Raw genomic sequence first — 11,284 nt, 5'->3', positions numbered from 1 at the left:
CCCCTTACTCCACCCCCCTTCAGGTTCCTGTGGCTATTGACAGAGCCCCTGAGGACCTCTTTTGGGCTGCCCTCCAGTCCCTGCTGGGCCTGGGCCTCACTCGGTTCCACCAGATCCCCATTATGATACATGGAGACATTTCAACCAGCAAAAGGGCCGACTTTTGAGGTGTTGTATGTGCCTCTGTGAGAATGCTGAGGGGCAGCAGTGTGTTTATTTCCTAGAAAATAAGATTTTCTTTGCAAATTGATTATATGATTATTATATGATTATTTTCCAGGAAAATAACCTTGACCAACCCACCTTCTGCTCTCAGCTCCCCTCCCCACTCCCAGGCTTACCTTCCTCTCCAGGCGGCAGGGCCCTTTCTTCAAGGGGAACCCGTAGAGTGTGTAGGGAGTGGGGAAGCAACGGCCTACGCCACTCCAGGTCCCTACTCTGGAGTCTGAACAGACCCGCTGGGCTGGGCCAAGCCCAGGGCTCAGCCTGGGAAGAATTGGGACGGGCGGGGGTTCCCCTTTCCCAGGAGGCCCTGCTTTCCTCTGGGATTTCATACCCTGCTTCAGCCCCAAGGGTCTGTTCCCCAAGATGAGGAGGACAATGGAATCAGAGGCCTAAGAAGGCCTAGACTTTGCTGGGTGGCTCTTGTGGGGACCAAACCTCTGTTGTCTGAAGGTGTGGGCTCCCCATGGCGAAGGAAGCGTGAGAAGCCTGGAGGCGAGGGGATGGTTTACAGGCTCTCAGAGAGAACCTTTACAAATCTGTCTTCTCCACTGGAGGATGGAGCCAGTACACGCACACTGTGGGAGCACTTTGGCCTTCTGAGCCCAGTGCTCTTGCGAGGCCTCATCTTCACTTGGGTCACCCCAGGGCTGTGAGGAGTCCAGCCAGTTCAGCTGGGAATGTCTAGAGAGACCACTTCTCAGACAGCAGGGTCCGCACTCTGCAACCTCCATGACCAGCGGGCAACCAGCCTCTGCTTGACCACTCCCAAGGATGGGGCAATCACTGCCTCACAGGACAACCCCTTCTAAGTTGGGTAGTTGAGATGATTGAAAAGTTAGAAATGGAGAATCCAACAAACCTTCATTGCTGGTCTCTCTGTGGAAGTGAAGAGGGGTTGGGGAGCACAGCTGTGGATTCTCCATGAGGGAGGGAGGTAAGGCAGGCTGCCTGTTTAAGGTGAGGCCCAGATCCTGGGGAAAAGGCTTAGGCCTGGGAAGTAAGGGACAGACAGGGTTTGAGTCTTTGCTCTGCCAGTAACTAACTGTATGGCCTTGAGGGAGTCCCTCCGTTTCCTGGGCCTCAGTTTCCATCACTGTAAACCCTATGGGCTGGGCCCGGGGACTTCTAAGGGCTCTGCCCCTAGCGACGGATGCTCTTCCATGAGTCTGTGAATAGCTGGCAAAGAGGGATCAGGTCTTGGTCCATGGGGGCTGGGCTGGCACAAGATGCTCAGAGAATGGGCCTTGTGTGGGACGGGACAAGGTTCCCTTTCATTTCGTGAGGCCTCTGGCAGCAGCCCAGGCCCCACAGACTCTCCCTCCCGCCAAGGTCAACCTGACCCTGACCTGGGGGGCACAACTGCCTGGGGCAATTGAGGTCAGAAGCTGGTGACTTGGCAGAAGGAGCCCAGTGCAGAGGTTCAGATTCCTGTCTTCTGGCTGAGGTGAAGGTCTGAGCAACTGTAGTTTTGTGTGTCTAGAGTTCCTGACAGTGACCCACTCCACCCCCACTGCAGTCTTGGTGGTGCCTGTAAAGACCTCTACTGGCCTTGGCATCAGACAAGCTTGGTGTGGAATCCAGATCTGCCCTTACTAGCCCAGTGACCTTAGGCAAGTCACTGCCCCTCCTCATCTAGAAGTTTGGGCCTCAAATTCTACCTTGCACAGTTGCTGGGGAGATAAGGCACAAGAGCAAGCATCATGCCCATCCATGGAGTGTGGCTGTGATTACCATTACCAGAGGCCTAGCTAAGCAGGGAAGGTGACAAGGAACCAGGAACAGGCTGGACTCTCATCCTGCTATCTCAGCCCTCTGTCTCATGGTCTGTTTGTCCATCAGGGCATTGGGGGCTTCCAATTCTCAGGCCCTACAATCTGCACAATTTAAAGGAGTCAAAACAAACCCTTCACTCTATTTATGCCGAGAGGGAACAAGCTCCTGGCCGGGCCTAATGGATTCCAGGTGTGCCCTGTGCCCTGCAGCCGCTGAAGCAGCTGCGGTGGCTTTGGCTGTGACTCTGCCCCACTGACTGGGAGCGCTCAACTGGGCCAGACCTTTCCAGCCTGGCCCTCCAGCCTGTGAAGAGTATAGAGTTGGGCCAGGCCCTACCCAGTACGGTGGGACAGTCTGCCTTGTGCTCAGAGAGCCTGGGGGTCAGAGCCAGGAGGTGCCGTCCCCTGCAGCATACATGGACCTCTTCCAGACTGCCTCCCCACCCCTCCCCAGCTACCCCAGTCAATGCTGAGCACCCACTGTGTGTCCTGCCTTGACCTCAAGAGGTTCTGGGGTGGCTGAGATGATTTTCACAGACCTCTAAAGCTCCTTCTCACAGGAGGTTGACCATGGGAGTGACCTCCCAGAGAGGCTCAGGGAACCAGGTGGGAGCCCAGGGGGCATGAGTGAGGTTTCTTTCATTACCATTATATATTAATTATCATGTTATACAATCAGAGTGACAGCTGCCATTTATTAATGGCGAACCATGGGGCCAGGCACTATATTCAGTGCTTTCCATGCATGAGCTCATTAAATCTTCACAGCCATACATGGCTAGGCTCTTGCTCTCTCCAAGAACAGAGAGGGGACAGGAGGCTCAAGGGTCCCAAGAGCCTCGCCTGAGGTCAAAAGGTCAGGAACCGGCTGAAGTGGGGTCTGAGGCCAAGGCTGTCTGACCTCAACGCAGGGCCTGTCCAGCTCTACTGCACTTTACACAGACCCTTCCCTAAAGAGTCAGGGAGAGTGCCAGAGTGCACACTGTGCACTGTGTGAGTGTGTACCGGAGGACCTGGTTAGAAGGCAGAGCAGGGAGGGATTTCTCCCTGGAGTGATGCCAGAGGCTCATACTCCCATCAGCTGGGCACACTATCCCCTCCTCCAGACCCAGCCCACCCGTGCTCCCAGATTCCTTACCACCTCTGGACTGGGCACCCCCTCAGTTCTGAGCGGGGTGGCAGAGGGGGCTGTCGGCATCGGGGCCACCATCTAATCATTCCACTACCACCCATATCAGCTGGGCCCTCAGGGACAGACTGGGTGGTCACTGCTGGGGGAGGACTGGAGACCCACCCTAGAATTGCAGGTGATGTGTGGGCATGATTGCCTTAGTCCTCCTGTTTGGGTAATTATTAGTAATAATCATTTTTAGTCTCTATTGTCTCAATAATCATCCCATATATACAGACCTCTTGTTGTTATAACTTCTCAAAACACCCCATACTTTCCTTCCTAACACCAATTTGTAATTATAAGTTGATTTACATATCTGTTTGGTTAATTCTGCCTTCCCGCTAGACTGCAAGCTCCAAAAAGGCAGTCTGCTTTCTGCTGTATCCCCAGTGCCCGGCACAGTGTTGACACATAGTCCTTACTTAACAAATTTTTGTTGAATGTATTTATGGATGAATGAGTGAAATGGAGTCAGTGGGAAGCAAAGAAGAGGTGGGGTAGGGCCACGGAAGGAGGCTGGGAAGGGGGAGAGGTATGAGGATGAAGCTTTTGGAGTCTATGCAGCTGAGCGGGATGTCACTGCTGGTGCCCCCTGAGAAGCCACGTGTGGCTCTGGGATGGGGCAGCTAAGCTCTAGGGCCTCTTCATCTGCCTGGACCTGAACTGTGGCCTGCCACCCCTCCCCCTCCCCCCTCTCCCCCCACCCCCTTCCCCAGCAGGAAATTAGAGGGAACCTGTGGATTAAAGCCTCTCTTGCCTCTCCAGACCCTCACAACCCAGAAGGGCCACCAGCCAATTTTTTTCTCCCTCCCACTGACATTCAAAAGGGAATTCTCGAAGGACCTCAGTATTTGGGCCACTCAAGGAGGCCATGGAGAGCCAATCTAGACTTATATTGCAGGAAGGGACTTTTGCCAGCCTGTGTCCCCTTCCTTTTGTGTCTCTAGAGCTGTTCAGCTCAAGACACCCTCTCCATCCCTCAATCCCCACTCCTTTGCCCCAATATTCTGGGTGTGTGGAAAGGGAAGTTGTTAGGAAGATCTGGGTTCAAAATCAGCTCTAGCAAGTTCTAGATGGGAGACCTTGGGAACCCTTAGCTTCTACAAGCCTCAGTTTCCTCATCCCTAGAATGGAGATGATAATCTCCACCTTGTAGCGTTGCTGAAGAGCTAAACAACATCGTGTGTGCAGGGCGATTCCAGTGTGGGACACCAAGTAGGCACTCAGCAAAGGGCATTCCTGGGCTCGCATTCCTGCTCTGCCACCAACTCGCCATGTGATCTTGGGGAGGACACATCACCTCTCTGGGGCTCAGCTTCATCTGTCAAAGAAGAGCATTGGATCAGATCATCCGAAGGCCCCTTCCAGCTCTGACTTGCTTGGTTCTCTTCTGAGTAGGGAGCCCCACCCCTGGGGCAGGGGCAACAGGAGCACTCTTTCACCTTAGATTCAAGTCAGGCTTGCCGGGCCCCATCTTGCACATTTAGCCTGTAGCTGTTGCCACACTGGCCGCGCCTCCGACACCGGGCTGTTCCCCCACCCTACCCCACCTGCCAGGGCCACAGGTGGGTGGCTCTGTTCCTGCGGGACTGCAGGAGCCTGGGAGGACAGAGGAAGAGGATGGGAGAGAAGAGGGAAGGGTAGAGGGGCTGGAGGAGAGTAGTGAGGGCTAAGGGCAGGGCAGGGCCTCGAACCCTGTGGAATTATTTCCAGCCCTGCCGCTTTCTAGCGGTGTGTGTCCTTGGGCAAGTGGCTTTAACGTCTCAGAAGCTTTCCTTATTTATGAACTAATAGTAATAACAATTTTTGGATTGCTGTGAAGATTAAATGAATAATATATGTCAAGTGTCTGGCATTCTGGAGTTTTGTTCTCCGGAGGCGGGAGGAACATGCATCCTTCCCTCAGTCCCCAGGGAGGGGAAATTCCACGAAGGCACCGTGGGGACGCTGGGGCGACTCCCCCGCGGGCTTGCGCACCTCACGCCGCAGCCGGAGCGCCCTCCCCCGCGGCTGGCAGCCTGGCTTCCTAGGCCGGGGAGCCCCGCCCACGGCGCACGGGGCAGGCTGCGGCCCGAGCCAGCCTCCCGCCCCCACCCGCACCGCCTCTGCCTCCGCGCTAGCGTCTTTGATCTGCAACCTTCAGGGGGATTAAGAGCCTGAGAGACCCTCTCCCCGGGGTCCCCCACTCCCCGCCGCCCTCCCTCCGGGCTGACCTCCCAGTCGGCGGCCCGGGCTGGGGGCTGGCTCCTCCGCCGGTGGTCCCCGCTCCTGCCCGCCGCGCCTCCGGGCAGGCCACTGGGATTACAGGGGCAGCGGCCGCGGCGGGCAGCTTCCGGGAGTCCCGGGGGCTGGGGCCCGGGGGGGGGGGCGGGACGAGGGGAGTGGGCTGGGGGTGGGGTGGGTGCGGGCCCGGTCGCCTCCCGGCCATTTTGGCCGGGGAATCTGTGTAAAGTGTTTAAAAAGAAAAACTCTCCGGAGGAGGACGTAACCTTTTCTTAACATCTGGGGCTCAATTAGCTAATGACAGCAAAGCCTTCTCCGGTGTCGCTGACCCTTGGGCAGCAGCCCCGCTCCCCCACCCCCGCTATTTATACAGCTGCGGCCCCTCGCTGGGACGCGGGGCAGGGGGCTTGGCTGGGTTATCTCGGCGGAGATCCGCCGCCCACTCCAAAAAAGAGAGAAAAGGCTTAGCACACTGTCCCAGCCACCGGCCCCGCAGCCCTCCTCGTCGCCGCTGTCTCCCCTCCCTCTCCCCGCTCTTGGCGCTGCCTCCGCCTTCCTCCCCGTGGCCTTCTCGGCTCTCCCTCTCGTCCCCTCACACCTTCTTCTCTCCTTCCCTTCTCCTCCTGCCCTCTTCTCTTTTCTTGTTGCCTCGCCCTTTCTCCTCTTTCTCTGCTTTCTCCCCTTTGTCTCCACTCTCTGCTTTGCCTTTTCTGCCCGCCTTTCTCACTCCTCCACTCTTTCACCCTCTGCTCTGTCTCTTCCCTTTCGTGTCCACCATCCCCTTGCCTGGTTGTCTGTCTCTCTTTTCTCCCCTCTTTCTCTGTCTTTTCTCTCTCTCCCCAGCGGCTTCCCCTCTCTTTCTAACTCTGAATAGCTCCCTTGTTCCCCTGTGGGTTCCTGTCTCTCCCTCTTATTATAGTGCTTCCTCCCCACCTTTGTCTGTCCCTGTCTCAATCTCTGAATGCCTCTCTGTCTGTCCTCCCAGAGGTGCGTCCTGCCCTGGCTGCGAGGCAGATACCCCCGAGGGAGGCAGGCCTAGTGCTGGGCCACCTCTGGGCCAAGCATCCTTCCTACTGCAGAGCTGGGCAGGCCTGGGGCTGAGCGCTTGAAGACCTACCCGGATCCCCAGTGTGGGAAGTGTGGGAGGACTGTGTTTAAGGCACCACCTCTTCGTGGTTAGAGCCAGAGGGGATCCCTAGTGGCTTCTCAAGATGCCCTGCCACTCCAGCTCCTGGAATCTCACCTTCCCTGACACTTGCTCACTGCCACCCCACCCCAAACCCCTGTTTGGTATTTTGAATCCAGATACAAGTGCAGACACACGCTTTCCTCTTTATCTTTCTTCAGCGCAGTTAAAACAGGCAGGAATCTTTTTTAAAAAATTCACCAATACTAAGAAAAAAAGTGCAGAAACTATAAATAGCACAAAATAGTCCCGTCCAGAGGCAGTGTAGGGTAGCAAAGAAGAAAACAGGATTTGGAATTAGAGAAGCTGGGTTCAACTTGGAACTCCATTATTTAAACAATTCTGTAATCCTGGGGGCATCACTTGAGCCTCAGTTCCCTCACCTGTAAAATGGGGATAATAATAGTTATTAAACAATAATGAAATTCATTGCCTATAAGCCTGCCTATAGTAAGTGCAAGGCGAAGTTCTTTCCGTTAGGACATTTGCTTTTTATTTTCCTGGAGAAAATCTTGCAGTCTGTTTTTCCAGGAGAGCGCCATTATCCAGAATTCTGCTTCAAACCTCTTCCTCTTCCAAATATACTTGAAACTCTCGCACCCCTTGGAGACTCCTCTATATGAGTGAAGACTTCAGATTCATTTCACCGAAAAGCTCAGGTGGATAACGTTCGCAAACAATGGGGGTGGGCGGAGTTCCCAGAGTTCCTGAAGCCCTAGGGTTGATGCCGCGTAGGACCCTCGGCTTACTGCGTCCTGGGCACTGCGGCGGGTGCTTCGCATACAGGATCATGAATCCCCACGAGAACCAGCAGAGAAGGGTACTGTTACCCCTTTTTACATCCGGGAAAACGGAGAAGCAGTTGTCCAAGTACCACTGCTATCTCGGAGCAAAAACTAGACTGGACCCCAGGGGTCTCGCCTCTAGAGCCCAGGAGAGGGGGGGGGGTGTCTCCCGACCGGTAAGAGGTATGAGAGGGAGAGGTGCGGGGACATTTTGGGCAGCCCGAGCGGGGCAGAGGAGGGGCACAGCTGGCACTCGTTCTGGGAGGCATTGGTAGGTGGGCTCCACTCTCCGACCCGGAGCCGGCCGACCCTGTGTGCAGGCGGTGGGGTGGGGGGACCCAGGGAGGGGTGCTGAGCCCTGGCCGCCGCCGCTGCGCCCGCGCCGCCCCCAGGACTGGCTCCCAGTGCGCCCGGCTCGCTGCCGGCACCGGATGGAGAGTCCTGAGAAGGCTTAATTTGCAGGAAGACATTCTCATCAGATCTCGTCTCCGGCAGCGGACCGCTGCTGCCGGGGGTCGGACTGGGCTCCTCCCAGCACCCCTCCCCCGGGCCCTGGCCGGGCGCGAAACAGAGATGGTGGCAGCAGTAACTGGAGCCCCGGCGCCGGGGCGACCGCGAGGGGCCGAGGCCTTTGAGAGCTTGACTGCCTCTTGCCAAGGTCAATCAGACCCTCCCACGCTTGGGAGCCGTGCGCTTGGCGGCGAGGGGCGAAGGGCTAGAGGTGGGGGGCCCGAGCGTGCCGGCCAGGGTAGGGCAGGGGCCCGGCCTCTGCGGACGCTTCCCGCCCCCTTTCCGGGCAGGTGCTCGGGGTTCCCGGGCCCGGGGGAGGATGGTGTGGAGGTGCGCGGGCCAGAGGCTGGGACCCACGCAGCGGGGTCTGACCCACCCTGGCGAAAATGGAGACGAATTAGGGACGTTTTAATTCAAATATGCACCTGGCTGAGGGCGGAGAAAGGGTGTGGAGTAGACGGGAAGAAGTTCCGGAGAGAGGAAAGTTCCGGAAGCACTGATTCCATGATAAAGGCTACAGGGCTCTACTCACCCGCTGTGTGGCCTTGGGGAAGTTACTTGACGATGTTGTTGGGCTTCAGTTTTCTACTCTGAAAAAGGGGGAACAAGGGTCAAATTTATTACCAAGCTGGGTCACTCTGTCAGCAACAGGTTGGAAGTCCAGCCCTCAGGTTGCTGTCGGAGGGTGGAGAGGGGACGGGCTGCAGGAGGTGTGAGGTGCGTGTCAGAGGGCAGAATCCTGGGCGTTGCAGAGCATCTGCAGTCGCAAAAACCAGGAGCACGTTTCCAAGGACCTGTGGCTAACTGTCCCCACTGTTGACCAGAAGTCAAAGTGAGGGACCCGGGGAAGGAGACTGAGCAAAGGTCCCCGGATTGATGGCAGGAGGGTCAGAAGGAGGCGGCTCCGTGGTAAAAAGGAGATGGGAGATTGGGTGGGAAGCAGGGAGGAGAAGTGGGTGTTTTATGGTGGGACCCGCTTGAGCTTAACTATAAGGTTGGAGTGGAGGGGAGGGATGGGTTGAAGATGCTAAGGAGAGAAAGGGGAGTTGACTGATGGGGTCATGTCCTGAAGCAGGCCAAAGGGTGGGAGCTAGGGCACAGGTGGGAAGGAACAGAAGGAGACACATCTGGGTGGTAGGTGGGGGGAGGAGGAGAGGATGCTTTGACCTGGAGGGAACACTCTTCATCGCCTTATTCAACTCAACTCAGTGGTGGAGGAGGCCTCAGTGTGGTCCTCTAGTGAGGGTAAGGGTGGACCTGGGAAGAATTCACCATGGAGGCCAAATCAGGAGTAGGGTGGGGAGGCTGGAAGTGCTGATGAGCAGGGATGCTGCTGAGGTTGGATTACAGGAATTTGAAAGCAAAGTAAAAGAAATCTTTGAGGAGACAGGAGAGGGCTGGCACTTACTGAGATTGTCTTATGTCTTCTTATTCGTTGTCTCATTTAATTCCCCACCACGCAGTGCAGCAGGTGTTATTAATCCCCTTTTATAGATGGAAAAATGGAGGCTCAGAGTGGTGAGGAACTTTGCCCAAGGTCACTCAGCTGGTAAGAGATGAAAGCCTGATTTGAACCCAGGTCTGTCTGCCTCAGAATGGAGGCTGCTTCCATTTTGCTTCGCTGGGTAGGAGTTCTGACCCTGGGGCCTCAGCGGTCCTTCCTTCCCCAGGTGTGGCCATCCTGGGGCACTGACCCATTTGGCTGGAAGGAAGGGGCTGGGCTTTCGACCCAGTGCAGCTTGTCCTGAGCCAGCCTGAACTTGCAGGAAGCCTCCACCCAGCTGAGATGAGGGGGGAAAGAGTGGGCATTATTTTTTCCTAAATGAGATCAAACCATTTATATTTTTCTGCAAAATGCCATTTTTATCTTAATATTCCCATATATATATATGTGTGTGTGTGTGTGTGTGTGTGTATATATATATATGTATACACACACACACATATATATATATGCCAGTTTTAAAGTTGTGTAATCTTCCTTTGTATAGCTATTCCATTTATTTTTTTTTTCCCGACCACTGGACATTTATATTGTCTCCAAAGTTTTGCAATCACAATGCTTTATACACATCCATCTTTGTAAGAATATCTTTGAGCAGATAGAGGTATTTCTACAGGATAGATTCCTAGAAGTGGCATCAATGGGTCAGGGATATGCTTGTTTTAAGTTCTTATGAATAGTACTAAACTTCCCTCCAAAGAGGGAAGTATCTTTGTATCAATTTACAGTCCTTCCATCAAAGTATGAGCATCCCCATTCCTTCACATCTTTGCCACGGGGTATCATATAATATATACATATTTGCCAATCTAATGAGCAAAAAAGAGCTTTTGACTTTTGTTTTCATTTGTTTCCCTGACTCTCTACCGATTGGTCAAAGGCTCATTAGCTGAAGAAAGCACTGTTTGTAAAGACCTGAAGAAGATCTCAAGAATGAGTAGCAGAGGTGTAAGGCAGCTCTAAGGAAGAACTTAGGGTCAGTGAATGCTATCGGGGACCTAGATAAGGGAGGCGGCACCATCCCTTTCTCTGAGCACATTCCTATGCTCCTGGTGGGTCACACGCCCCCTGAGCTCTGAGTGAGGGCTGGCTACCTAGGCACATACAGGCTGGGTGAAGCCTGGCTCCACAGAGGCTACAGGAACAAGCTAACAAGCTGCATGGGGCAGAGGAGGGCAGGTTTCAGGGAGGGCCCAGCAATGAGGTCAGCTTCCTGAAAGAGCCAGGGAAGATGAGGGTCACCAGGCTCCGGGTGCTGAATGAAAACTGGGAGGTTCATAGGCCGAGGAGCTGAATGATGGAAAGAGAATAGGACTTCAAATTATTATTATTATTATTTTGGCCGTGCCACGTGGCTTGCGGGATCTTAGTTCCCCGACCAGGGATCAAACCCCGGCCCCCGGAAGTGGATGCACAGAGTCCTAACCACTGGACTGCCAGGCATTCCCTCAAATTATTTTTTTTTTTTTTTTTTTTTTTTTTTGCGGTACGTGGGCCTCTCACTGCTGTGGCCTCTCCCGCCCCGGAGCACAGGCTCCAGACGTGCAGGCTCAGCGGCCATGGCTCATGGGCCCAGCTGCTCTGCTGCACGTGGGATCTTCCCGGACCGGGGCACGAACCCGTGTCCCCTGCATCGGCAGGTGGACTCTCAACCACTGCGCCACCAGGGAAGCCCCCCTCAAATTCTTAACTTAGCAAAAGTGGGGGTGGGAGGAGATGGAGAGTGGTGGGAGCATTCCCACCCTCACACACATACACCCATACACATAGCTATCCCCAGGCTGTTCATAACATAGTTGTTATTTTTGAGTACTCACTACATGACATCGTCTTGTGTTTCAATTTATTGAATAATTTTGTTCTTGCAACAATTCTATGAGATAGCTCTAATTATTATCCTCATTT

The 11,284-nt window shown here is 54.7% G+C and overlaps 2 long non-coding RNA genes across 2 annotated transcripts; both read right to left on the bottom strand.

Moving 5' to 3' along the window:
* Positions 1 to 3,627: 3,627 nt before the first annotated feature.
* On the bottom strand, positions 3,628 to 5,454 carry LOC309806342. Its single transcript, XR_014294376.1, has 3 exons — positions 5,385 to 5,454; positions 4,614 to 4,770; positions 3,628 to 4,492 (listed from the first exon to the last, which is right to left on the bottom strand). It is a non-coding gene; the product is annotated as an uncharacterized lncRNA (long non-coding RNA).
* Positions 5,455 to 6,850: 1,396 nt separating this feature from the next.
* On the bottom strand, positions 6,851 to 9,319 carry LOC309806314. Its single transcript, XR_014294373.1, has 3 exons — positions 9,284 to 9,319; positions 8,408 to 8,465; positions 6,851 to 6,963 (listed from the first exon to the last, which is right to left on the bottom strand). It is a non-coding gene; the product is annotated as an uncharacterized lncRNA (long non-coding RNA).
* Positions 9,320 to 11,284: the final 1,965 nt, after the last annotated feature.

Source organism: Mesoplodon mirus, assembly GCF_964341445.2.
Source record: "Mesoplodon mirus genome assembly, chromosome: 6".
Lineage (NCBI taxonomy): Eukaryota > Metazoa > Chordata > Mammalia > Artiodactyla > Ziphiidae > Mesoplodon > Mesoplodon mirus.
Note: the sequence above shows the minus strand (reverse complement) of the source record. Positions and strands in the feature narration are given on the sequence as shown.